The following is a 26607-nucleotide window of genomic DNA, read 5'->3' on the forward strand; positions in this document are numbered from 1 at the left end:
CTCCTCAACGTCTCCAAATTCTTCCTCCTCATCTTCTTCTCCTCCTCATCCTCATCATCCTCTCGTCATTGTCTCCACCCTAAACGCCTCCTCCTCATCTTCTCCTCCTCATTGTCTCCACACTAAACACCCTCTCTCTTCTCCTCTCTCCTCTCCAAACACTTCCTCCCCCCATCAAACCCTTCTCTCTCATCCTCACCGCTCCACTCCTCTCCTCCCTCCGCCTCCTTCTAGACTCTTCTCTCCAAGGTCACCTTGTCCTCTCTTTTGCTCTCTTCTCCTCTCCTGACCTCTCCTCTCTGAACCTCCTTAATCTCTCCTTTCATATCACCTCCCATTCCTCTTTTCTCCTCTCTTGATTCCCTCATCCCCTACGACCATCAAACCTTTTCTTACCTTCTAACCTCTCTATTTCTCTCCCTCCCCTGTGTTATCTCTCTCTCTTTTTCTCTCTCTCTCTTTGTTCTCCATGTCTGTTGTTTCCTCCGCCGGAGGTCCTGACGCGGTGGCTGGGACCGGTGAGTGCCTGTGGGGGTCTGTGCCCGTCAGCAGTGTGGGCATTACCGCCCAGCATGGTTGAAAATGAGGTCTGGGCTTGGTGGTTACATAAGCACCACTAAGCTGTATGGAACCCTAAATTAGAGCTGAATATTCCTCCGCTCCCTCTCTCTCTCTTCCTATTTCTCTCTCTCTTTTCCTATTTCTATCTCTCTATTCCTCTCTCTCTCTCTCTCTCTCTCTCTCTGTCTGTCTCTCTCTTTCATCCCTCTTCTCTCACTCTCTCTCTCTCTGGTGACCACTGACACTGTGCAGATAGTGCACATAGTTAAGCACACATGCTTAAGTAGTTTTTAATGCACCACATATTGGCCATATTACCATTTATTTATGTGTCTTGTTTTTTTGCTGCTCCTGCTTATGAAATCATTCATCTGTGAGGGCTTCCAGCATGGGTGACTCACGCTAATGTATATTAGGGACATTTAGATGAAAGTGGTCCAAACAAGCACAAGACAAACTGAGAGCAAAACAACCAACAAAACACAATGTTTAAATGACACTCATGCTGTATGTATTGCACTCACACACTCTAGATCTCATTACTCTACCTCTATCTGCCTTTCTTACATTCTATCTTTTCACCCCCCCCAAAAAAAAATAAAAAAAATAATTGTATACGTAAAAAATATACACACACACACACACACACACACACACGGGATCAAAAGAGTATATATATTATACTATACACACACACACATTCACACACACACATATACACACACACATACACACACACATACACACACACACATACACACAGAACAAGTTACATTTGAGAGTAGATGGAATTATTGATTAAATATGCCTCAATGAACAAGTCGGCAAAGTTCAGTGGGAAAGTCAAATAGTGAAATGATGTCTAAGAACTGGCAGTGACTGTTAAGGTCAGTGATCAGCATAAGACCATGAAAGACATTGAGTGAACAAGAAGCACTACAAAGAAAGGCTACAAGACAGATTATTGACATCTGTCTCACTAGGCAACATCAGATGCTGTGGGGAGTGCTGTTTCAGTGACTATTGACTATAGTCAACAGCTGAGATATGGTTTTCAAAATAAAGCTCCAGGCTTCTAGTTAGAACAACAGACACACGGAAACGGATATACTTCAACCCGCTCTACCTTCACACTGGTATTTATTTAATACAACAGTTCTATAAACAACACAATCTACAAAGCCCCTTCTCCCTCCAAGTATACAAGGGCTGCCAAGCAATACCTTCTACTTTGTAAAGAATGCTTTTCCTAATATGTCAGCTTGAGTGCATGGCTGGAGTTTTATGTACCATTTCCAACACATTTCTCATTTTCTTGAGAGTCAAGCCAAGATCAAGAATTCAGATCTTAGGGCTCTTAAGGATCTGTCTTGAACAACAGAGTTGTACGCTCTACACTGTAAGACTGCTTCTTGTAAATTTGTGAACACTGAAATGGTGTTTAGTGTCATCACAGTGTCTGGGGAGTTAGTCTACAAATTATATCCTTTTGTCTCCTGTCCCATGCAGAAAAGCAGAAGACTTCTAAAAATCGCCAGACTGTCTGTCCTTTACTTTTCTCAAACTCAAGAAATGCACTCAAGTGATGCTCTGTTTGTCTGTCATTGGAATGACCTCAAAACTCTAACTTCAAATCTGCCAAGGTGATGAGCCATATAGTGGACACTGCCATTAAAAAGAGAAAAAAACACAAACTAAAAACAGTTTACACACACAAGGTCATTAAACAGTTGAGTTGAGCAAAGATGAAGGCTGCCAACAAGCCTCCTTTGTACAGCCCCTGCTATGTTATGCTATGGCATCCAGGCCCCCAGCCAGATGTCCCATTTTCATGATGAGAGAAAAGCAATGTGTGCGATCATGCTTTAGAGACCTACTTCATAGAGACTGAGAAAGAAAGAAAGAAAGAAAGAAAAGAATGCTAAGCAACGAGCGGCATACTCTGAAAAGTCAAAAGGTAGAAAGAGCATGTTGAGAAATATCGCGAGTCCTTTGAGGACAAAAGCCAGAGTCTGGAGGATGTGTTGCTCTTTCGTCCTCAGTGCTGTTTCTCTTTGAGCAAATTATTCCTCAGTCTCAAAGTCCCAACTGAGGACCAGACTGAAAGCTCACAGGTCAGAGATAGCCACGGGATTCACACGCACAACGCAAAGCATATAAGAGACTACAGAAAATTAACGCTGTGGTTTGCCCATATCCGATCTATGCCCCTCAGACATCTCCATAAATAGCATCAGCACAAACAAACAAACAAACAAACAAACAAGCTTTTGGGAAGGTCGTCCCGTAGTAGTGGACATGTCAGCAGCATCCGGCGTCTCAACAGACCAATCCCTGATGCCCTCAAACGAAAAAGGTTCTGACCCACGCAACCCACAAACTTCCCCCCAGCACTGCATCTCCCCCTCTCCAAACTCCCCCCGCCCCCCCCGCTCAGCGGTCCAGTACCTCGGCAGAACCCTTTTCTGAACAGGCAGTCGTGCGTAGCGCCTCCATGGCTTTGCCTTACCTTTCAGGGAGAGGCAGGTTGTCCTCAGATAAACTCATGGAGGCCAGGTGGGGGTCCAGGGGAAGCTCCCTGCAGGCTCACCCCAGCTGGAGTGAGTCGTCTTCGGGCAGAGCGCGTGGGGTGGAGGGGGTGGGGGGAGGTGGAGAGACGGCACCACTGGGGCAGGAGACCTGAAGAGTCAAGTGTGGACCGGTCCAGATGGCATGCTGAGGTGCTCTGTCTTCCCCTCTCTCTCACTGTCTCTGTCTCTCTCTCTTTCCTTCACAAACACACACACACACACACACAAGCGCGCGTGTGCATGGACACACGCACACACGCACACTTACATTTGTGAACACATATGAACACACACACCTACTCACACGCAGCCAGTCAGACAGACACAATAATAGACAGGACTCACAGACACACTCAGTGGTGTGTGTGTGTATGTACACACACACTCACACAAACACACAGACACATGCAGACATGTTGAAAGGCAAACAATTGACAATGGATATTCTTACTGTCTCTCTTTCTGCCCTCACTCTCTCACTTCCTCCCTCTCTTCCTTTCCCTCTCTCCCTCTCTCCCTCTCTCTTACTCAGCGGCAGTCACACATACAGACACACACACTCACACTCGCGCAGCCAGACATGTTTTTGGAGTAAATCCGCGCAGCGTGGAAGACAGGAGCTGAGTGCAGGAATGAGTCCAGCCAGAGAGTGCAGAGAACAACACGCCACTGAGTCCGCTTGTCACTCTGACTCGCTCTTTCTCTTCCCCCTCTCTCTCCCTCTCCCTCGGTCTCCCTCTCTCTTTCTCTCTCTCCCTCGCTCTCCCTGTCCCTCGGTCTCCCTCTCTCTTTCTCTCTTTCTGTGTTGTTTGCCCTCTCTCGCTCTCTCCTTCTCTGTTGTTCCCACTTTTACCTCTGATGTTTCTATCTCTCTGTTTCTACCTGTTTCTCCCACCTATCACTCTGTCTTGCTCCTTGCTCTCTATCACCCTCTCCCTTTTCTCCTCTCTGTTTCCCTCTGTCTGTCCCCTCTCTCTCTCTCTCTCTCTCTCCTGCTATCCCTCTCCAAATGTATCTCTCTTTCTTTTTACCCTCTCCATCTTTTTTGTCCTCCTTTCCATTCTACCCTTACCCCTCTCCTTCACCAGTGGGTACCTCCACAGTTTGGCACCCCTCTCTGGGGCTGATTTTTAACACAACACAACATGACAAACCAGCCGTGACACACACCTGTCTCTCCTGCTCACAGTAGCAGTGCCATGTCTTCTCTCCCTCTCTCTCTTTATCCCTAATTCTCTGTCCCCCTTTTTGTCATTATCTCTCTCTGTCTTATTCTTTTTTATTCTCTCTCTCTCATATTTTTCTCCCATTTCCCCTTTTTCATTCTCCCCCTCTCTCTTTCTCTCATTCTCTCTTTTTCCTCCTCTATAACAACCCATTCTCTCAAACTCTCTTTTTTGTCTTCTTTCTCTCACACTCTTTTTATTTTCAATCCCATTCCCTCTTTTCCCTGCCTCCCATTCCCTCTTTTCCTCTCATTTATAGTTATAAGCCTCTTCCCCTTCATCTTTGCTTCAGACTTGTATAACCTCAATGCTTTGCTATTTGCCAGCCCAGCTCCCATTCACTGGGCAACCCAGGGGATCCCTTTACATGATTTTTTAATGTAATTTATGGCATTAAAATTTCATGACAGCCATGAACTCCATTAAGAAATGTGCACTTTTCCTCAATGATGTAGCAGATTCATAGCTACAGCCTGGGGAATTTCACTGAGCTTTGGCAAAAACAAAGCATGAATATTGAAGCCCTTAGAGGGATACTTGTGATATGAATTATAAGGTATGGTTAAAATAGTGAAATGTAGTAATGAGGTAGTAAAGGCTAAAACTGTCACTATTCATTTGATGCCCTAAATCAGAGGAGTTCCACACTCTCACAGTAGGGTGACGGTAGGGTGACTTATTAATTCCGACGCAATGCCCTCTTGATGAAATTCGCTTACCACTTAGTTGGATTGTGATGCATCTCACGCTCATGTAACCTAATACAAGGCTTATTATGCAGAGGGAAATATTGTGTATGCCTTCTTATTAATGCAATCTGAGCACAGTCCAATTTCTGCTGTTTGCCACTGACAATGATCTGACTATGGGCTGAAATGGGCATGATCAGTCAGGCTGGTGGTTTCACTATAAACATCCTCTGGCTATGAACTCCATTCACTTGTGCTCCCTTTCACTGTCTCTCTCTCTCTCTCTCTCTCTCTCTCTCTCTCTCTCTTTTTCTCTCTGTCTGCTCTTCCCTCTTTCTCTCTCTCTACCTCTCTCACTCTTTATTGCTTTCTCTATTTGTGTCATGGATTTATCTCTGTTTCCCCATCTTATTTTTTAGCCATCTCATTTCTTTGTCATATTCATCTTTTTCTCCCTTACTCTATCCCTCTCTATTTCTCTCTATCTTTATTCCATCCCCTCTTCAATATTTCTCTCTTAACCCTTTAATTGCCTGCTCAACCGTTTGGTAGAGCACATTTTAAGATACCATATCTTACCAACAAATCTAACGGTTTTGAGTTCAAACATATTTCACTATTTAGGGGGCAGCCGTGGACTACTGGTTAGCACTTCAGCCCTGTAACCGGAGGGTTGCCGGTTCGAACCCCGACCAGTAGGCACGGCTGAAGTGCCCTTGAGCAAGGCACCTAACCCCTCACTGCGCCGGGATTAGTGTGTGCTTCACCTCACTGTGTGTACACTGTGTGCTGTGTGTGTTTCACTAATTCACGGATTGGGATAAATGCAGAGACCAAATTTCCCTCACGGGATCAAAAGTATAAATATATACTTATACTTATGGAGCCATATCTACCACTTATGTACTGTACTACATGTTAAGCATAAAATATTTGCTCAGTACCTCTGTAATGTCGAAGGCCACACCTTCTCATCATACGCAATTTAAGAAATTAATTTACGTGATTTCGGCCATATTTTGTGGAGTCACATCTACCAAGTTTTCTTCATTATTATGACCGCCGTGCAGCGAAGCGGCGGTCGGTCATATAGGTTTAGTCAGATTTTTTTTTTCTTCTTTTTTTTCGCATGCCCAAATTTCTGTCAAGGATTCCCGGGACACTGAAAGACCGGGGTACACGAAACTTGGTGGGCATGTAACCCCACATGGATAGCATGGAACCATCGTTTTTCGTTTTGATCTGTAGCCCCCCCCGCTGGACTGGACTCCCCGAAAGGAGGGTAGGGCAGACACAGTTTTCTGTGAATATCTTGAGAACCGTAGGGTTTAGGAGGACCATTTTTTTTTATATGTTGATTTCAAGGGGCCATGTCAACCCATTCCATAACCACTCATTTTATGTATAGCGCCACGTAGTTAAACACAAAAAAGTAAAAATGAGGTGTTGTAATCGCAGGTATCTGTGACCTAACATAGTCAAAACTGCACAAAATTGGAAGTGTAGGATCATTATGACACCCTCTGTATGCACGCCAAGTTTTGTGGAATTCCGTTCATGGGAGGCCACACAATAAATTAATTTATGTTACTATACACCAACTGGCCTGTAGGTGGCCGGAGACAGTTTTCTGTGAATATCTCGAGAACCGTAGGGCCTAGGATTTCCACCTTTTTTATGTATGGTGGTCTTAAGGGGGCATGTCAACCCATCCCATTACCACTTATTTCATGTATAGCGCCACCTAGTTAAAAATTAAAAGGCAAAAATGAGGTGTTTTCATCACAATATCTCTGGCTGACATGGTCAAAACTGCACGAAATTAAAAGTGTAGGATCATTATGACACCCTCCGAATGCATGCAAAGTTTTGTGTACTTTCGTTCATGGGGGGCCTTACAATAAAATAATTTATGTGTACATTTAGTGACGTACACCAACAAGGATTCCCGGGACACTGAAAGACCGGGGTACACAAAACTTGGTGGGCATGTATCCCCACATGGATAGCATGGAACCGTCATTTTTTGTTTTGATCTGTAGCCCCCCCCCGCTGGACTGGACCCCCGAAAGGAGGGTAGGGCAGACACAGTTCTCTGTGAATATCTTGAGAACTGTAGGGCCTAGGATGACCATTTTTTCCATTATGTTTGCCTCCAGAGGTCATGTTAACCCATCTCATGTGCACACATGTGCACAAACAGATACACACGCACACACATACATTCACAGTAATCATACGTATGACACATACTCACAGTAGACATATGTACGCATGCATGCACAGGCACATACGCAGGCACACACACAAGCACGCACACACACACACACACACATAACATAAACATGTACATGCACACATGCACACAATTCAAGAATTTCTCAAAATTATGAACAGGCAAGATGGAGGTGGGGTTGTATAAAATGAATTTTACATGTGAAATCTATGAACTAATCATGTTTTGGTACTTGTTGTCTAGCAGATACCAGTGAGAATTGAGTGTGGATAATGCAATTTAGTGAGACTGTTAGAATCATATAGGCCTTTCAGCGTGATTTATTTTTGTGAAAAAAATATGTACTGGATAGAGTCATATTTTGTACCGCTCTGCGGTACATCTAGTTATACTAAAATGAAGTGGAATAACACATGTATTAACTTACATTAAAAATATATACATATTTTCATGGTCAAATAATTTTTTGAAAACATGCTCAACCAAACGGTTGAAGTGCCAGTTTATGGTAAAAGTCAGGTCCGTATAGATAATACTAGAAAACATGGCAATGTTTATGAATGAATCATATTAACCATTATATACTGTTTTCAAATATATACTTCTACTGTAAACACAGCATATACATGTTTAAAAAGCATGCATACAATAATATATCAAATAGGCTTATTAGCTATGTAATTCAATGCAATTCAATACATTTTGGTCTGTACCATGAAGGGGAAACTGATTCAACTATAGAAACCATATATTTTCTGAAAGCTTAGACCCTCAGGATGTAATCTAACATGACATGAGACATGTCCCACCCTCCTCATTAGTATGCTGCCCAAGCATAATACATTGGGTATTGGTAAATAATGTATATGACTAATACCGTTTTGGGCTATCATGTCATGAGGAGGGTGACAAATGTCAAAACCCATGTCAGTTCACATCTTGAGGGTATATGCTTTCAGACAATGTATGGTTTAGGTGGTTTAATTAGTTTTTCCTCCATGGTACAGCCAAAAAAACTTAATCACCAATACCCATATGTAATGCAATTTACCAATACCCAATATGTAATGCATGGGCAGTGTAAGCTTTCAGAAAATATATGGTTTATATGGTTGAACCAGTTTTTCCTAAATGGCACAGACCTAAAGGTATCAGCCATATATACACAATTTACCAATACCCAATGTGTAATGCATGGGCTGCATACTAATGAGGAGGGTGGGACATGTCTCATGTCATGTTAGATCACATCCTGAGGGTCTAAGCTTTCAGAAAATATATGGTTTATATAGTTGAATCAGTTTTCTCTTCATGGTACAGACCAAAATGTATTATGTGTACACGTTCTTCACCTAAATCCATAGAATCCCATTCATTTCAATGGTAAATTTACTTAAGTGGTCTGCAGGTACAGTGGGAATGAGTTTATTTCTTGTTAACATGATTTTTCTTAAACTCTGGGACCAGGGCTACAAGATAATACCACTTTTTTGGGGAAAAAAAACTTTTTCTTTCAGAAAAACACAATAATCTCATGCCAAAGTCAGATAACTGACTTTTACCATAAACTGGCACTTCAACCGTTTGGTAGAGGTTCATAGAAATTGAATGGGAGGGTCCTTTGAAAAGAAAAATCACAGATTTTTCATACTACAGCCTAATAGATAGCTAAAAAATATTTTTTCATCACTTTTATCATGGTGTGCCAGTAATAATATTTATTTTCCTCCCTTTATTTAATTCAATTTTGTGCCATTGTATACACCAGTTTTACACAAATACATCTTGCTTTTTATGTAAGCACCTAAGATAATGTTTAAAATCTCAATACCTCTACTTTCTTTCTTCAATAACCATATTTTTCTTTCTCCAATAATCATATCTTTCTTTCTCCAATAATCATCTCTCTTTCTCCAATAACCATATCTCTCTTTCTCCAATAATCATCTCTCTTTCTCCAATAACCATACTCTCTTTCTCCAATAACCATACTCTCTTTCTCTAATAACCATTCTCCAATAACCATACTCTCTTTCTCTAATAACCATACTCTCTTTCTCCAATAACCATACTCTCTTTCTCTAATAACCATACTCTCTTTCTCCAATAACCATACTCTCTTTCTCTAATAACCATACTCTCTTTCTCCAATAACCACATCTCTCTTTCTCTAATAACCATACTCTCTTTCTCCAATAACCATACTCTCTCTCTCCAATAACCATACTCTCTTTCTCCAATAACCACATCTCTCTTTCTCTAATAACTATACTCTCTTTCTCCAATAACCATACTCTCTTTCTCCAATAACCACATCTCTCTTTCTCTAATAACCATACTCTCTTTCTCCAATAACCATATCTCTCTTTCTCCTCCAACCCCTCTTGTGCCCCTGTCTCTCCATCTTTCATCTTTCTCAAATTCAAAAGAATATTTATTTCAACATTGTACAGTTTCTCTCTCATTCTATCTCCCTCGCTCTCCTTCTCTCTGCTTCTCTTTCTCTCCCTCTCTCTCTCTATGTGTGTGTCCTAATTTATCCCGGTGCAGCTGTGGAGCATTGTGGTGTTCCAGTATGTCTACATGGAGCTCCCTGCTCCTTTTTCCGACCCCCAGTGTGACCCCCATTCCAACCCCCCACCTCCTACAACACCCATCCCCGCATGTCCCTTTGGGGAGGAGTGTCTAACCTCTCTCTCCCCTGAGAGGATGAGATCATGAGGGCTTCAGCTCAGCTGGTCAGTCAGCTGCTCCGGGCTGGTCTCCCCCTGGAACACACACACACAGCACAACGCCGGAGGTTTGCGCAACACTCACAGCAGAGAGTCTCCACAAGCAATCCACAGCAAGCCCAGAAGAGAGAGAGAGAGAGAGTGAGAGAGAGACAAGGAGAGGGGGGTGTAGAGAAAGAGAGATGTAGAGAAGAGAGACAAAGAGACAAAGACAAGGAGAGAGTGGAAGAGGAAAGGGGCAAGGAAAGAGAGAAGAGTACATGACAGTTTGATTGAAATTGCCCTGTAAATCAGAGAGAGAGAGTTGGCGAGAGACATAAGCAGCAACAGACAGAGAGGAAGACAGAATACATGTTGAGTGTGTGCATGAAAGAGTGAATTATAGAAGGATAGAGACTGGAAATCTCAGATAGCAGATTATTGTAAATCCCTGATATGACCTTGATCTGGATTTGTCACATGCTGCCCGGATCAGAGCCAGAACTGAGCCAGCATCGCCAGCTCTCATCCACTGAGATCTCACAAACACGTACTGTAAGTCACTTAAGTCCCACAAGCACAGAATGAGAAAATGAAAGCCTTAAATTTAGCATGAATTGACTGAGTGATTCCTTTACTGTAAGTGAAAGAAGCAGAAGCTTTTTACTGAATCATTTTGCATTCTAAACTGAGAGTTCCTAATATGTCAGCTCCAGTGTGTCTTCTTACAGGAAATCAGACTCTGTGACTTTGATCAGACTGTGACCTTGACTTGACTTGTCATCGTCATTCAGAGCTTAAGAGGGTGATACTGTCAGTATGTGATCAGCTCATTACCAGGCTTATTCTCTTTTTTCTTGCTGTTCATGATGCTATCTGCGTGATGATCTGTGTGTAGAGAGAGAGAGGGGGGGGGGAGACAGAGAGATAGAGGAAGAGATAGATAGAGAGATGAAGCCTAAAGCGTGATTATGACGGGGTCAACTCACTCCCGTGCCATGATTGTCCTCTACAGTGACCTGGCCCTGCCACACACATACCACTGAGCATGGTGTTTCAGAACACCTCCAGCTCTTCTAGGGAACAGCACACAGAGTGTGAGGTGGCGCCCCCTTTTGGACAGGCAGAAACACAGACACAGAAACGATGGAGCCCTCCCTCATGTTGTTATATAGCCAAACAGGAAAAGGGAGAAGCTGTGCTGCAGACGCAGTGTCTCATTATAAATCATGACGCCATTGTTTTATTTTTTATAGTGTAGCTTAAGTTATCTTCTTTTACTCTGAAGTGATGTGAAATATTGTGTATTGTTGCTTATTTCTCCGTCTTCATGTTTTGTTTCGGAGAATGTATTTCATAGTCTTCTGCACATGCTCTGTGTGTTCCCTGCTGTCTATTTTCACTGTTGCACACACAATTCCACATTAACTCACATCGCTGGTTCCTTGATACTGGTGTTCCTTGAATCCCCATGGTCCTCCAAATAGCCTGAAAACTTAATTCCGAGTTACCTAATTCAATTAACCGTGTGCACCCAAGAATTCACAAATACCTACATGTACGCCCCCGAGGAACTAAGCATGATTTACTCTGCCTCATCGAAAATGTAAAATGTGCTCAGCCTCTCTGTCTCTGTTTATTCATGCGCTAACACTCTCATCTGCTTTAGCATTAGCAGTGCCCAGGCCAGCAGGTCTGGGCTGCTACTGCAGGCTGTATGCATTCCTTCAGAGTAGCGCGTCTTATACTGCGTAGTGAGAGGGCTGTTCATCATGATTACACTCACTACGTCCTATTCTGCATCCGATTTGCATTTTTCAGAGTTTTCTGTTTTTTTTATTATTATTGCTATTATTTCTACACTCACTGTTCTGAACATGAACAACACATCCAAACTACACTGGATCAGAAACTTTTGTTTTTGAAGTCAAAAGTTTTTGACTTTTGAAGCACAGCGTTTCACACACACCCCCAACACACAACCCCCAAACACACACGCGCACACACCTCCCCATTGACGTCGAGTAATTCCCCTGCAGGAGCACAAGGTGTCTGTTTTGATGCAACCTGGCAAAGCCCGAGACCCATTTCCTTTGAGAGGCCCCCACCAGGATGAGACTTGGCTTCAGTCGAGCATTTGTTTGTGAAGACAATCACAAATACCAACACTCCCTTTTGATCTGTCATCCAGTTTGTGCATCAAAAGAATTCCTCCAGGAAGAGGAAGGATACATTTTTTAACTATTATTATTAGTATGTGGGAGATTATAAAGCGGTAGGCTTGGGGCATGACCATCTATGGCGTAGCAAAACAGATGCACCAGGCCAACAACACACTGAGTTTTGATTAATCGGTGTGGAATGAGTGAGAGCGTTCCACGATAACCTTAAGCTGTGCAAATCCCGACCTGACCGTATGCCCAAACAAACAGTTTGATAGCCCCATAAGCACAGATCTAATCAGTGTTATTCTTTCTAACTTTTTTATTAGTCACGCTTGCATTAAGGGAAATTGCTGGCTTGCGGAAAGTAGCTGTGGCTATGAGCCCGATCTGCGAAGCCATTTCAGGATTTTCTCTCTCGTCCTGAATTACTGTCTAATTTTCAACACTTTCAACGACACATTTAATCCCACAATTTATCCCTTTCGCAGAATACACACATTTATCCTCCTATCCTCTTGGCACTGAAGCAGTACACTGCTAATATTTTTTTTTCTGAGAGTACAGTCGTGCATACATTGCTGTCTACTCTGCTTAAATCATCTTAGTCTTAGACTCCACCGTTAGGTCCACCCTGGGCTTGTTTGATGTGATTTGCGTTGACAGTGAACACTTTAACCTTGATGGAGAATGAGAAGTAGGTAATGAACGCGGCCAGCTTGCACCTTCCTGACGTTCCGCCTGCTCCATCCCCGTGGTCAGTATGCTAGGAGCCCACAGCGACCGTTTCTCACCTGCGACTGCCACTGAGTGTTAGTCTCCGTGGCGACATCTCCTAGGCAGAGGCTGCACGTTCGCTCAGGCGAATCAAAGCTGGCGTTGCCTAAGCACTTGTCGTCACAGCTGTGGGTGAGGCTCCCTGGCCGAGAGGATTTGGCAAGTGGAGGTGTGGAAAGGAGTGTGTGGGGATGTATGCGCCAGGAAGGATAAGGGACAGAAACGAGAGAAGAGAGGAGAGAAGAGGAAAGGGGTGGGGAGGAAAGAAAAGGAGAAGAGAGGGAAGAAAGCAGGGGAGAGGAAGAGAGGACAGAGGAGAGTAAATGAGAGGAGTTGAGTGAGGAAATAAAACAAGGGAGTCCAAAAGAAAAGCAGAGGGAAGGAAAGGAGAATTGTGGAGGCTAACAAGAGAAGAGGAGAGCAGAAGAGGTGGAAGAAAAGGGGGTGGGGGAGGGGGCTTTGACTAGCCTGTTTGTATTTGCACTGTGTGGCCATTGCACAGCCTTGAGATGTTTACTCTTGAGAAACTGTAATATGCTCTTGGTGCAAGGAAAATAATTTAAAAAAAAGGGAAAAATGAGATGCCAAGGGAATCAACCATCTTCACCCCCCACTGCCTGGCCTGCAGACTGGCTCTCAGTATGAGGCCGATTTACGGAGCAGGAGCCATGTCGGGATGGATTGCTGGGGTGAGGGAATGGGGGCTCGACAGGGTCCATTTGGCTTCAGGGCAAGAGAAGCATGCTGCGTTCTGTATTTGCACATCCAACCAGACTGTGATTCGTGCAAAAGGCCTGTCGTCATCTTGAGCCTTGGCGTTTAGCTCTGCCTTGTTACATAATGCCATCTAATGTCTCTGACTTTATAATCGGCTTTCGCAGTGAAGTTTTGCTGCATCATCCTTCAACACCCTATTAGTATATCATCATTTAATGTTACAGATTTGAGGTTAAGTACCTTGCACGTTTGACTACACCTCCTTCAAACACATACACATAAATCACTTGCTCTCTCACTAGGTTTCACTTAAGCGCTGTTGTTAAATGTCACTTGACATAAATTAAAATCCGTTCAGTGTCAGAGAAGTTTTACTATATGGAGTTTACTGAACTGTAGTAACATACCCCTACATTTCTTGACAGGCCATTTGTTATTTTGTGGAGAAATTCATATTTGGCATATGATGACAGACAAATAAACACACCTGTCAGTCATACTAGCAACCCAGGAAATTTCACTTTTACGGCAAGATGCAAAAGAAGAAGATGTAAGAGTAAGCAATCTAGCTGCCTTTTGTCACTGCCGTTGATAGTGTTTACATGACATGTCTGCTGGGTTTTAGCTAGTTTTTTTTCTTTCAATAATTTCACTGAAAAAGTATTACTAACATTTTAATTAAATCCTATATAAACTTATGCATCGATTCAGAGATTAGGGATTTGCAACAACATACTAACTTTAATGAAAGTTTGATGATACATTAAAGCCAGTCCTCTGTTGATTTATGTAGGCCTACTATATGAGTAATGCTTTGTAAAACTGCACATATGCTAGAGTGAATGAGAAACAAGAATGAACATAAGAACATGTTTCATGGAATTGTAAAAGACTATGCAGTTTCTTGTGTGGAACTAACATGTAATATTTACGCATCCTGGGTACAGCCTGTGGCATGTGTTGTGGCTATCCCGAGCTAATAGCTATGGTATCCTGCGTCATGTTGTACAGCATTAATTCGGCTTCATGTTGATCGCCCACTGTGAAAAGTCCCCAACCAATAGCATTAAGAATTTAGCATCTTTCCTGTCTTTAACTGAAATGTGCATATTCTCTCAAAACCGATGATATGTATAGATCATGTCATGTGTACATGAAACCACTGTATGTGATGTGTTCACACTCCTCCTAGAGGAACCCATATTAGTTGGGTCTAGAGAGTGGGAGTGAAATGGCAGGAGTACAAGGCAGACTCTCGCTCTTATTAGGAGGCCTATTAACATTTCAGCGGCTAAGCCTTCATCAGACACAAGCCGATGATGAGGATTTGGGAGCTGAAATGTTAACGTGCCATCATACTTAAGAGTGTCTTCTTCTGATGAAAATATCCGTACTGGCTGTTTGGGTAAATTGGCTGTTAGTTTCTTCTACCTAAGTCATATGCCAGGTGAGTCGTTTTGCTGTGGCACTGAGTTCAGAAATTGCTTCATATATAATTGTTGAATTTGTCTTGATTTCCCCTTTATACATAAATACATCTCTATCTCCATTAATTCCATTAAGGATTTTGGTATGTGGTTGAAAAAAAGGCATTCATTCTCATTGCATTTATAAATGTACCACATCAAACGACATGACTGAAAGACAAGGCACTTGACCAGATCCAAGAATTCTCACTATGGTGGCCTTAGTATCCTCCATATGGCACTCAAATCAGGAATTGACTGAAGGGAGCTCAGATTTATTCGAGCACTCAATCTTGTGTTAGTCATAAAAAGACATAATTGCCTTTGGGGTTTTATTAAGCTGGCTGCACATTATAGGGCTTAAACCATAATTACATCCAGTGTTCCTAGTTACTCTGTGATGAATATCCCATCTGCATATACATCTTTATACAGAGAGGAGGACAGCACTGGCCTTGTACTGTACATTCTCCCTGAATTGGTTGCTGGTCGATAGTGTTATAATACCTCTACACGACATAGGATAAGGTTGCATTCTCGGGAGAGAAGTTGATTAGGGGGAAGAAGTCGGAGCTCTGGTACAGTGCCAACATTGTGTGCACTCAAGCATGGCATGCAGACACTGAAAAGAAAATGGCAGCTTACCAATATTCTATCGTGCTTGGAAAGATAACCTCCTGGCATATAAAGACAGCTCTCAACTCTTTGATGCCAGATTAACACTAAAGGTAAAAAAAAACACTTCTTGCAAATAACCAGTAGCATAAATAATAAACCATTGCATCTTATCATAGATAGACGCTATACTGTATACTATAGTGTTATTGTTGATCAGAACCTCTAAACAAGTTTTTTTTTCTCTTATAGATTATATAAAATATGCCCAGGATAGCTGTCATTCATCTGCGTAAAGTTCTACCTTTACAGTATAACAAAATGCTTTTTCACACTTTTATTACGTTTTATTACGTTCAATACATTTATTTGATTCCGAAGGTCCTCTGTCTGCTTGGATAAGGTAATAACTCATATTAAAACCGCACTCTGTAGCCTTGAACTAAATTATTCTGTTCAAAACCATGACCGTCATTTCAACTTGTTTTCCCCTGTATGACTTCCTTTTACTGCTTCCTGCAAAGTCTACAGTTAATTCTCAACCCAGCTTAAAGACTTTTCTTAGTTCCTATTGTGTCCACACAAACTATCTACAGTGTAGATGAAAGGCATTGCCCTCATATTAATTCTTAAAGTGCAGCAGTACAGTTTCTTGTCCCCTATGAATCACTTTGGCAGCCAGGCACTCTCTCTGCTTTTACGTCTAGGATTAAAAGCCCTTTCAATGCAGAATTTGACAAATTTAACTAATTGCTCTTCATGGTCCTCCAGAGTTCTGTTCAGAGTAGCCTACATACTAAAACAAACTTGGTGTGTAAGCACAGTCTTTAGTCGTGTAACAAAACATAGTGTCTCTCTGACTGCACCACAGAAAAGCACCACTGGCCCTTTGACAGAATCCTGGACTGTCGGTTGGTTTTCTGAGCATTTTAAAGACTGCAATCAACAAGTGTCGAGGTTAGAATGTTGGCATTTGGCATTTAGGTTGGCATTTATGCCCTGTACACACAGCTGGGTAAATAGAAATATGCATATTTGAGGTAAAATCAATCTGGATCCACGTTATCATTTTCGTTTTGTTTTTCAGAATTTTTGCGTCCACACTAGAACTCTGAAACGCCTTAGAAGTGTTTTCTGTTGTTGTGTCTGGAACACTGACTTTTAACAGTATCACACTCACTGTATGACATTGTCTCTGAAACATTGCATTTTCACTGTACACACTACAATTCAGACCTGGAGTTTTCAAATTCAAGTTCTTCAGAGAGCGTTTTTGACAAAATATCTTTTCTGGTGTCGGAATATGCCGTTTTAATGTGGACAGAGGAGCTAAACAGTATACTTAATACTTATGCATATTTATATCTTGCCGGCTTAATGTGGATATAGCCGAAGTGTCGAACAAGGTAACAAATTGTTGCAGACAAATGTCACGGATCTGTAGGCTTTCATAGTCCAGGGCCAGCGACAACTTGTCATACAGAACGTCAATTGGTCTCCATAACAACTTGGACATTAATGTTACATCTCACTGCAAAACAACAGTAAACAGACACCATAACCACGGCAACCCATTATAGAACTCAAACTCCAGTAGAACTTGAGGGTTGATATCCAATCAGAGAATGTGATAATGTCTGCAGGGTTTGAAATTGTGTGATGAATGTGGCAAGCTCCATGGCACCATAGCTAGCAGACAAAAATGTTGCCTCTTTCACGTCATATTTTGTCGAGCGACACTTGTTGTCTTTACTATAAATTGTCTTTTAGACTCACCTCTTTGGATAATGCAACCAAATGGAGTGTGGAGGTGAAACCCTCACTGTGTGGAGTCTAAAGAGCACAGTGCTGCCTCTGCTAAGGCTTTCCATATTAGCTTGTCTGTCATGGCTGGGTAGGGGCTAAAGGCCTGTCCTTGCGATGGTGCTGGCGTAGTAGTGCACTCTCCCTGTTTATTTTGCGGCTACACGCCTATTCTATTCCATTCTATTGTAAATCTAATAGCAAGCCCTTGTTTGCTCTCCTTCTTCTTCTTCTCCCTTTTAGCCCATGATTGTTTTTATCCGCCTCTATCACTGCATCTTAATAAGCCTGTTTGCTTTCTCCCTCCCAGTAGATGGTCCACTGTATCACACCATTCCAGACGAAACAGCAGGACTAAATATACATAATATATTCCACTCCAATACTGTGTGTACAACCCTTTATTTTTCTCTGTGTCTTCTCAACTCCCTTGAACTAAAGTGATACTTCTGTCGTCATTTTCAGCTGAGGCCCCATAAAGCCTTGCTTGCAGCTGAGAAAAGAGATTTTTTTATTTATTCTGAAGACATGATAAAATATGAATAATATTGATTTCATTTCAAGATTTTAATGCATTTATTTACATTCCATCAGCCCTTAAAATGTAAACAAATGAATAAAAAACATTCCAATATCTACTGCTGCTACTGATTCTCCTGTGTTGTGACAGGACACCATGTGTTACTAAAAACATCAGTAAGCTTAAGGGTTAGGGTTAGAGTTAAGCATAAGGGTTGGGGTTAGAGTTAAGTATAAGGGTTAGGGTTAGGCTTAGGAAGTGACCCGCTCCTCTGATCATGCCTGGCTAAAAGCCCAGTAAAATCTCTACTTTCTACTATGAGAAAGTCCTCAGACTTAATGACAAGGCAACATAATGAATAGCAACTGCAATCAAATCAAGATGGAAGCCACCCACTGTCTGGGGAAACAAACAGTCTGGCTGCCTTGGACAGAGGTACTAAAAGAGGACAAGGCACAAGGAGAACTTTGATGTTGATCAGAGTACTCACATCCCAAAACCAATTCTTTTCAGGGGAAATTAGTTTCTGGCACACACTGATACTCAAATTAACAACACTAAATGGTTCTCCACGCTCAACTTTCCTGTATTAAGTGAATGTTCAAAAGGGCTGACTGTATTGCCTAGAGTACAATATACTTTAACTGGGTTCACACATGCTAAAAATGTTCATAGTTTGCCTGGGCCCACTTCCCCGATGACGACGGAGACACGCTCTTAAGAGGGTTTTCTACGATTCATCTTACGATCGTTCGTTTGGTTTTTCCGACTGTTTCGAACATGCTTTCAGGCGTGAAGCAGCATGCACTGCTCTTAAGATGCTCTTAAGGGGAGAGCTGACCATGTTAATAGTTCTGAAATATCCTCTGATTTGACGGTGATGTCAGGTGACTGCACATCACAGCTATAGGCCTACCATTTAAACTTCGGATCTACACATTAATTCACATCAATACGAAAATAGAAACACTTTGACATCTGCATGTAAGCATCCCAAGTAGGTTATATCCCACACAGAGACATAAATAATTGTAATTATTTTAAGATTAGATTGTTGCACCATGCAATAATTTTCCGCGGTGTCAAGAAGACGTTTGAAGATAAGAAAGAAGTCGAGTAAGAAAGATAGGAAATGTGTAGGCTTAGATTTTGATGCAGTAGGCTACAGACTAAACCACATGTTGCTTTCTCTGCTTTTTACCTCATAGGCCTAATAAAATATAGCCTTCACTTAGCAAAGATAATGTCAAACTATTCTGGCAACGTCTCGTTTCATAACTTGATTGCATTTTTGTCCGCTTTTCATCACATTGTTATGACCATTAAATGTAGGCTATTTTGCACGCTAAAATCTGATTCATCACAGGTAAACACAATAAAGAATGGGAACGTAAGTTGGATTATGTATTCTAAGTTGTAATTCCTCTGCATGTCCTGTTGGTGACCTCAGTGAGAAGTACTGTTAAGACGCTCTTAGCCGGTAACGAGTACTCTGGAGCACTCGTAGATCTACGAGTGTTTTCACGATGCTCTTAAGCTACGATGGTTTCGGGAAACAGTCTGCAAATCTTAAGACGTTCGTAAGAGGGACTTTACGACGCTCTTAGGCTTAAGATGCTTTCGGGGAAGTGGGCCCTGGACTGTTAATACACATACATTTCCAGGGAGGAAACACATTCAGATGAAATGTGTACACCTAGCCTGTGCTCTGAAGCACATTGAATGAAAGCATCTGCAGAAATAATAACTGTGATTTAAACATCACCCTCCAAGGACACATTGAGGATTGTGCTATTGTATGTGCTTTGAATGCACCATGTGGGGTAGGTGGGGGTGAGGGGGTGCTAATGTGAATATGCTGCAGGATCCACAGATAATAGCTATACAATTCCCAGTTATTCATTCGCACCCCTGGTACGAAAAGCCTTGGCCATGGCCACACAGTTGAGCTATTCACACCCTGTGACATAACAACAAATAGACGTTGCTCACATGCACAAAAAACATGGCGGACATTCGTTTTTTCGTCAGCAGAAAGTGAAAAATTCTGAATGGTTTCGGCACTAATATCTGTTCAAATTAAATTTTAGATTGAAAAGTTGTGTTTTATTTTCATAATCTTCGTTCAGTGAACACATACAACCGTCAGTTTGTTAGTTAACAGAAATTTAGTGAATATAACGCTCAGGCCTATAAACTACAAGTTTACCTGCAAACACCCCTCTAGTTGTGGAATGTAGAGTGCAGTGGTCACAGACATGGTTTAGTATGTGGGAGACCGGGGTTTGCTTCTCGCATGATGCGTTTTGGCAGAGTGAGTGTGCACGTGTACCAATGTCTCTGGAGAGAAGGAGTGCAATTTGAACAAGAAATCTCAAACGGAAGTTTTGATTGCAACAATAAGCTAGTTCAAGCACCAGGGTGTAAATAGCATACAATACTATAAACAGCAGGGTATGAATAGCATCCACTTCTAACTATACATTGATGCAAACAGCATACCTTATTCAGAGTGTCTATTACACAGCTGAGCTATTCACTCCCTCTGATGTAGCAACAAAAACATGTTGCTCATTTTTTTTTTTTATTATTATTATTATTACCTTGTGTGATCAATATGCTAGAGTAAATGCACAGGGATGCAAATAGCATACACTGATATTTGTACCAGACGGGGTATTAATAGAACACATTGCTGTGTGCACCGGGGTACAATTAGAATTAACTTCTAATTGCACCAGGGTACAAATAGCATACACTGCTAATTGTACCAGGGGTGCAAATAGCCTTACCCTTAATTCATTCATTCATTCATTCATATCTGCGTTCCTGCATTCAACAGAAGTGATAGCTAGAGTACATCTTTCTCATGTGTGTGCTCAGAGAATAACATTCACGACCTGCACATCACAGTATTGCTTGCCCAAATGATATCCAAAAACATCTATCTACATTATCTGATACATTGCCCATATACTACTGGCAGTACAGAGAATGATATTTACAGGCTAGGTCTTTATGGCTAGGTCTGTTATGACATGTGGTTCCTTTTATGCCAACCAGAAGTCTGGCACCTACTCAGACAGCCTTTTTCTGGGCTGCTTGTAGCAGAAACTGTTGTTATTGTGTTCCGCTTTTGTGTGTGTGTGTGTGTGTGTGTGTGAGTGTGTGTGTGGATGTTTATATGTGTCTGTTGTGTGTGCCTCTGTGTGTGTGCTCAACTTTATGTGTATGATTAACCTGACATTCTCTGGGGGTATGCCAAGTTTCGTAGAATTTCATCCGTGGGGGGGGGTCTAAAAAAATTAAGTTATGTGTACATTAAGTGACTGTACACTCATTGGCCTGTAGATGGTGGTGTTGAGCGAAGGGTTGCTGGAATATATTGTAGAGGATATTGGGCTGTATTTTGGGCTCCAGCGCATGGCGTAAAGCTCGTTATTCACCCGCGCAAAGCTTAATTCGGTATTTTGCACGTTTATTTTTTAAACATTGCGACCAGGGGTGTGGCAATTAACAACCTAGGGAGGGGCCTGGCGCGTTGTCTAAAAATCGCTATCATACACCACCTAAACCTGGTCAGAAGTCAATGGCGAGTTGTTCATATGCTATTTTAAGAGCGCATGTCAACAGTCATATTGGCAGGTGCACGCACCATCCTTCTATCATTCATAAAGCACACCAGCGCACGTCCATGCAAAGCATTACAAATTGCACGATTACAATGGGAAACATAATTAGAATAAAGATATTACGAAATACTGTACATCTCATGATGAGTAGTTATTCACCATCATTTAGAAATTGGTAATGACGGTTAAAAGTGATTAGGGGAGAGGCGAGAGACACGTTTGGAGCACAGCTGAAGACGCACTGTCACGAGATATAAGCAACTCCTCTTGTTTTATTCAGTCATTTGAGCAATATTAGGGTAAGTGTTGCTTTTTCCAGCCTATGTTTTCGATGGTAACCCATTGTCAGTCAATAGTAAAAGTAACTGCATATAACTGTCTTCGTTGACTGACACCTTGGTGAAGTTAGTTCCACTTTGCCAATGAGTTCAAATAATAGACGAGTGCAAATGCGTGAAGGCTATGCTAGGTTTTAGTAAAGCATGGTTTAAGAATGACTATTTCATACGTCTCGCAAGCAGCCTCCTTCAAATGCGCCGTTGAATGCCAAAATACCAATGCATTTATTTGACATTTCGCGCTTTGCGCCGTTAAAGGGAATGACAGATGTCATTCTCATTGGTTTCAAATGATGTTACGCCCCAAAGACACCCATATGACTGATTAAAAAACCTAGGAACACCTTGTTGCGCCATGCTCTCCACTTTTGATAACGAAACATGTCCCAATGTGAACTGGACATCCTACTAAATTTGAATAGACTTTTGACGAGTAACGATGCACTTTAGAATGTCATGATGTCTTTCTCACAAACACACATACATACATCAACACACACACGCACATACACATGCACACACACACACACGCACGCTCTCTGCTGGTCTCCAGAGAAGGCTGCTATTTGTGTAGGGCTTTCATCTCCTTTTTTAAACACCAACACAGCTTCTTATAAAGTGTCACATGAAGCGTTGTTTAAACATGGATTCTTGCACTTTCTGACAAAACAGTTGACTGAGCAGTCATGTTTGTTTACCTTTATATATTTTGTTGCATTGCTTGAGAAGAGTTTTGTTGTTTGTTTACACTGGTTTAGCATGATGCATACGGGGTGTGGGGTGGGTGGGGGTGAGGGGGGTGCTAATGTGAATATGCATGTTTCTGCAGGATCCACAGATAATTAATGGGATGTCTGGGATCATTAACAGTGCCTCCACAGTTGGCTACCTGCAGATTGAAGACAAATTAAGGTACGGTATTGTGAAATTATGAGCCCTTACACACACACACACACACACACACACACACACACAACACAAATGTAAACCACATAATCCCTGAGATTATTATGATAAATGTACAGTATATTAACTGATGTTTACTGATCATGTTCCCTAGTGATGCAGGGCTTCTATAGAAAAGCAGAGCATTTCTCCGTGCCACTGCACATACACAAGGTTGAGAAAAAAATGGTCAGATTCACAAAGTGGCATCACAGATAATGAGTTCATTAACGGTGCTTCCTCCTCCTCCTCCTCCTCCGATCGCCTGCGTTCCATTTGTCTTCCAGCATTCCGCCGCTATGAATTAATTCATTGTTCTTTTTGGTTAACTGAGCAATTCATTGAGAGCTGATAATGTTAGTCAATGGAGGCCAGTCTGTAAAGACGTTTTGGGCTGATGAGATTGAAGTGTGATGTTTTAAAAAAAAGAAAAACACTTCCTGCTAAGTCTTCTTAGTAAACAAAGCAGCCTCTGAAAGGATCACATCAATTTGTAGATCATAGTTACCCACTAAGAAAGAGGCTTGATGTGCCACCCCTAGGTTGGGTTGTGTTGTTATATGACGGCTTTTATCTTTTGAAGATGCTTTCTATTTTGTACTTTAGATGAATAATCATAATTTGGGACAGTTCTTAGGCAGCTTTGAGATTCCTAATGAATGTCTCCAGTGATTTCATTATAATAGTCATTGTTCACTGCCTGGGTCAGTCTATCCAACCAAAATTAGATCTGTGTGTGTGTGGTGTGTGTGTGTGTGTGTGTGTGTGTGTGTCTATGTATGTTCATCTTTGTGTATCTTTGATTAAACTCTTTTGATCATCCTGATGCACATAGATAACATACATGAAAGGATGACCTAGTATTTTGAAAAACAAAGCAAAAAAAACAAATGGCACAGAAATACACACTGAAACAGATGAGACTAACCTGAATGGCATATTAAAGACGACTTGTTAGATACAGCCGCCGCTCCGTCTGGCATCCTGTCTTTGTGGACAGATGTTATTTTTGTTGGTTAATTTTAGTTTCTGTCTTACAGGGAGGCTACACTGGGCACGTAACTGAAGCGTTCCGTTTGCATTGCGTCTGCTGCAACAATTCGTAACCCTTTACGGTAAGGGTACATGAATCATCATGAATTTATGCATGAATTAATCCATGATTTATGTATTACTTTCCATGATTTATGTATTTACTATTCCTTAATATCTCATGAATCATCAGGACTTTACATAAGTTCATAGTTTGTCATTTGTGACCTCATACATGAACAACACATCAACTAAAGCAGTAAGTATAGTGGGCACATCATTATGATTTATTAAGAATGATCACAATGATTTCTTTTTCTGCCAAAAATGTGGTCTCACTACACAAATTCTGATTTGAACACAACTTGTGCAGTTCTCTAAACACATGCCATTGTTCACACTTCAGTTGACAAGCCACAAACATGATGAACTCATAAGTAATTAACCTTAAATTCATGTAATCATAAAGCAGAATGATGTTCCCACTGTAACTAATACTTCATGCATGAGGTCATGAATGAGAGACTTTGAATTCATGTTAATTCCTGATGATTCATACAGTAAGATATAAATGAATGAAGTAATGCATAAATAATGAATTGATTTATGCATGAATTAATGATAATTAATGTACCCTTACCGTAAAGTGTTACCACACAATTAGCTTCCACTATAATGAGTGAAACTGGCTACACCAGAAGTAACAGTGGTGCGCACATTTGAAAAAATTAGACCAGTCTTCTAAAGCTATTTTTACACCATGGATCACTGGTGAAGCAGTCTGGTGTAGCCTCCCTGTGAGTCTAAACAATATACTGCCTATCGTCAGTGGGCTGATACCTATGTAAAGTTAATGTTACTCCACTGGGTTGAAGAGCTAATCTGATAGACCTGTATCACTAGCTCTATTGAGAGATCCAGCCATCTATGACCAATGCACAAGCTGCACCTCCAGTATCTGATGGAGAGATCCCTCAGGACTGCTGTCTACTCTAAGAGATCTGTCACTGCCTCAATTCCTCCGAGCTGCTGCTGAGCTGAGAACTGCCATGCTATGCTAGATGCCTGGCCTCTGGAGTGAGAGATTGCCTAGGAACTCTGGACTGATAACAAGCTAGCATGAGGACAAAGTCAACGCAACAAAGCAACACTTTTTGGGCACTTATTTGGCATCTATTTCGGGTAGAATTGCACGTGCACAATGCTCCACGAATCACGACACACCAACCTCGGTCCAGCTGCGAGATCACAACACATGATTGGCACGATGTATTACCAACATACCACATGATTGGCACGATGTATTCCCAACGCATGATTGGCACGATGTATTCACAACACACCACATGATTGGCACGATGTATTCCCAACATACCACATGATGTATTCACAACATACCACATGATTGGCACGATGTATTCCCAATATACCACATGATTGGCACAATGTATTCACAGCATACCACATGATTGGCACGATGTATTCACATTCAACTTTTGGTGGCGGAAGGGCCGGAATATGTGTAGACGAATGCCATGTTTGCGTTACGAACTACTGTAACCCCATACAGTACATCTCTATGGGAGATTCTTTGAATTCTGTGTCTCATCATTAGAAAGTCTCTGATGAGGATCTGTGACTGTCAAAAGTCCTACGAGCTTCCAATGCTCTCCAGACTGCCAACAAGGCTACAGGGTTGGTTTGTTCAATGCCACCATGCTGTGCTGGTTAAAGTTATTCAATGGACTAATCCTTTAATTTTTATAATTTGTTATGTCATGTCTTCATTTGCTGTGTAAAGTGTTTTGTGTTGCACTTTGTGCATACAAAATGTGCTATATAAACCAACACAAACGTACTTACTTACATACAGCCTCTAAGATTTCTGTCTATGTGAGCTGTGTACAATGGCATGATTTAATATGGACACTTGTTCCCAATGGCTGATGCAAGCAAGTCACAATGATCTGCCTATGCAACAATACAGACATACTCCTCTGCAAAGCCTTTCCTCAAAACGACACTATTGTAAAGCAATTTACAAAAGATTCACTGAACAAAAATGCTGTTGTGGTACATGAAAATGTAGCTAAAAATGTGGAGAATGCAATGCAATCAAGCATTTTGGACGATATATTGTCACAAGCTGGCAGAATAGGCAACAGGCCGATGTGCGTTTTATTTGGAGACTGTTTTGCGAGACAGAGACTGAGTTTGCTGCTGATATTCTAGGGATAAGCTACAACATAGCCAATGTATGACTTTAGCCTTTTAATATATTTGCTGCATTGGATCAGTCTTTCTAGAACAGGCAAGGGCTTTCTAGCCTCACGTCAGCAGCGCTGCATCACCCATATAGCCTACATTAAAACAACTAGCGGATGGTGGGCGGGTGCGGTTTTGAAAATTGGTCAAAAAACTTTGGTGCTGATGGATGGCTGATGGATGATAAGTTTTGCTATGCAGTTATGGTTGAAATAATAGCCCATCAGCGCATCTCTAGTGTGTGTGCCTCTCTCTCGCTCAGAGGGGAGGGAGAGGCTGAGGGTCGATCCAGCATGGATTCTAAACTCTGTGATATACAATTAGGTACTAGGTTTAATTAGT

General features: G+C 41.7%; 1 protein-coding gene across 1 annotated transcript in view; it reads right to left on the reverse strand.

Annotated features, from left to right (window-relative positions):
• Positions 1-3374, reverse strand: part of LOC125293581 (opsin-5-like) — a 60002-nt gene extending 56628 nt beyond the window's left edge. Inside the window, exon 1 of the mRNA XM_048241569.1 lies at positions 3071-3374. The gene's annotated coding sequence lies outside the window, so the exon portion shown is untranslated. The remainder of the gene's footprint in view (positions 1-3070) is intronic.
• Positions 3375-26607: the final 23233 nt, after the last annotated feature.

The sequence above is a fragment of the Alosa alosa genome, chromosome 4 (assembly GCF_017589495.1).
Source record: "Alosa alosa isolate M-15738 ecotype Scorff River chromosome 4, AALO_Geno_1.1, whole genome shotgun sequence".
NCBI classification, from domain to species: domain Eukaryota; kingdom Metazoa; phylum Chordata; class Actinopteri; order Clupeiformes; family Clupeidae; genus Alosa; species Alosa alosa.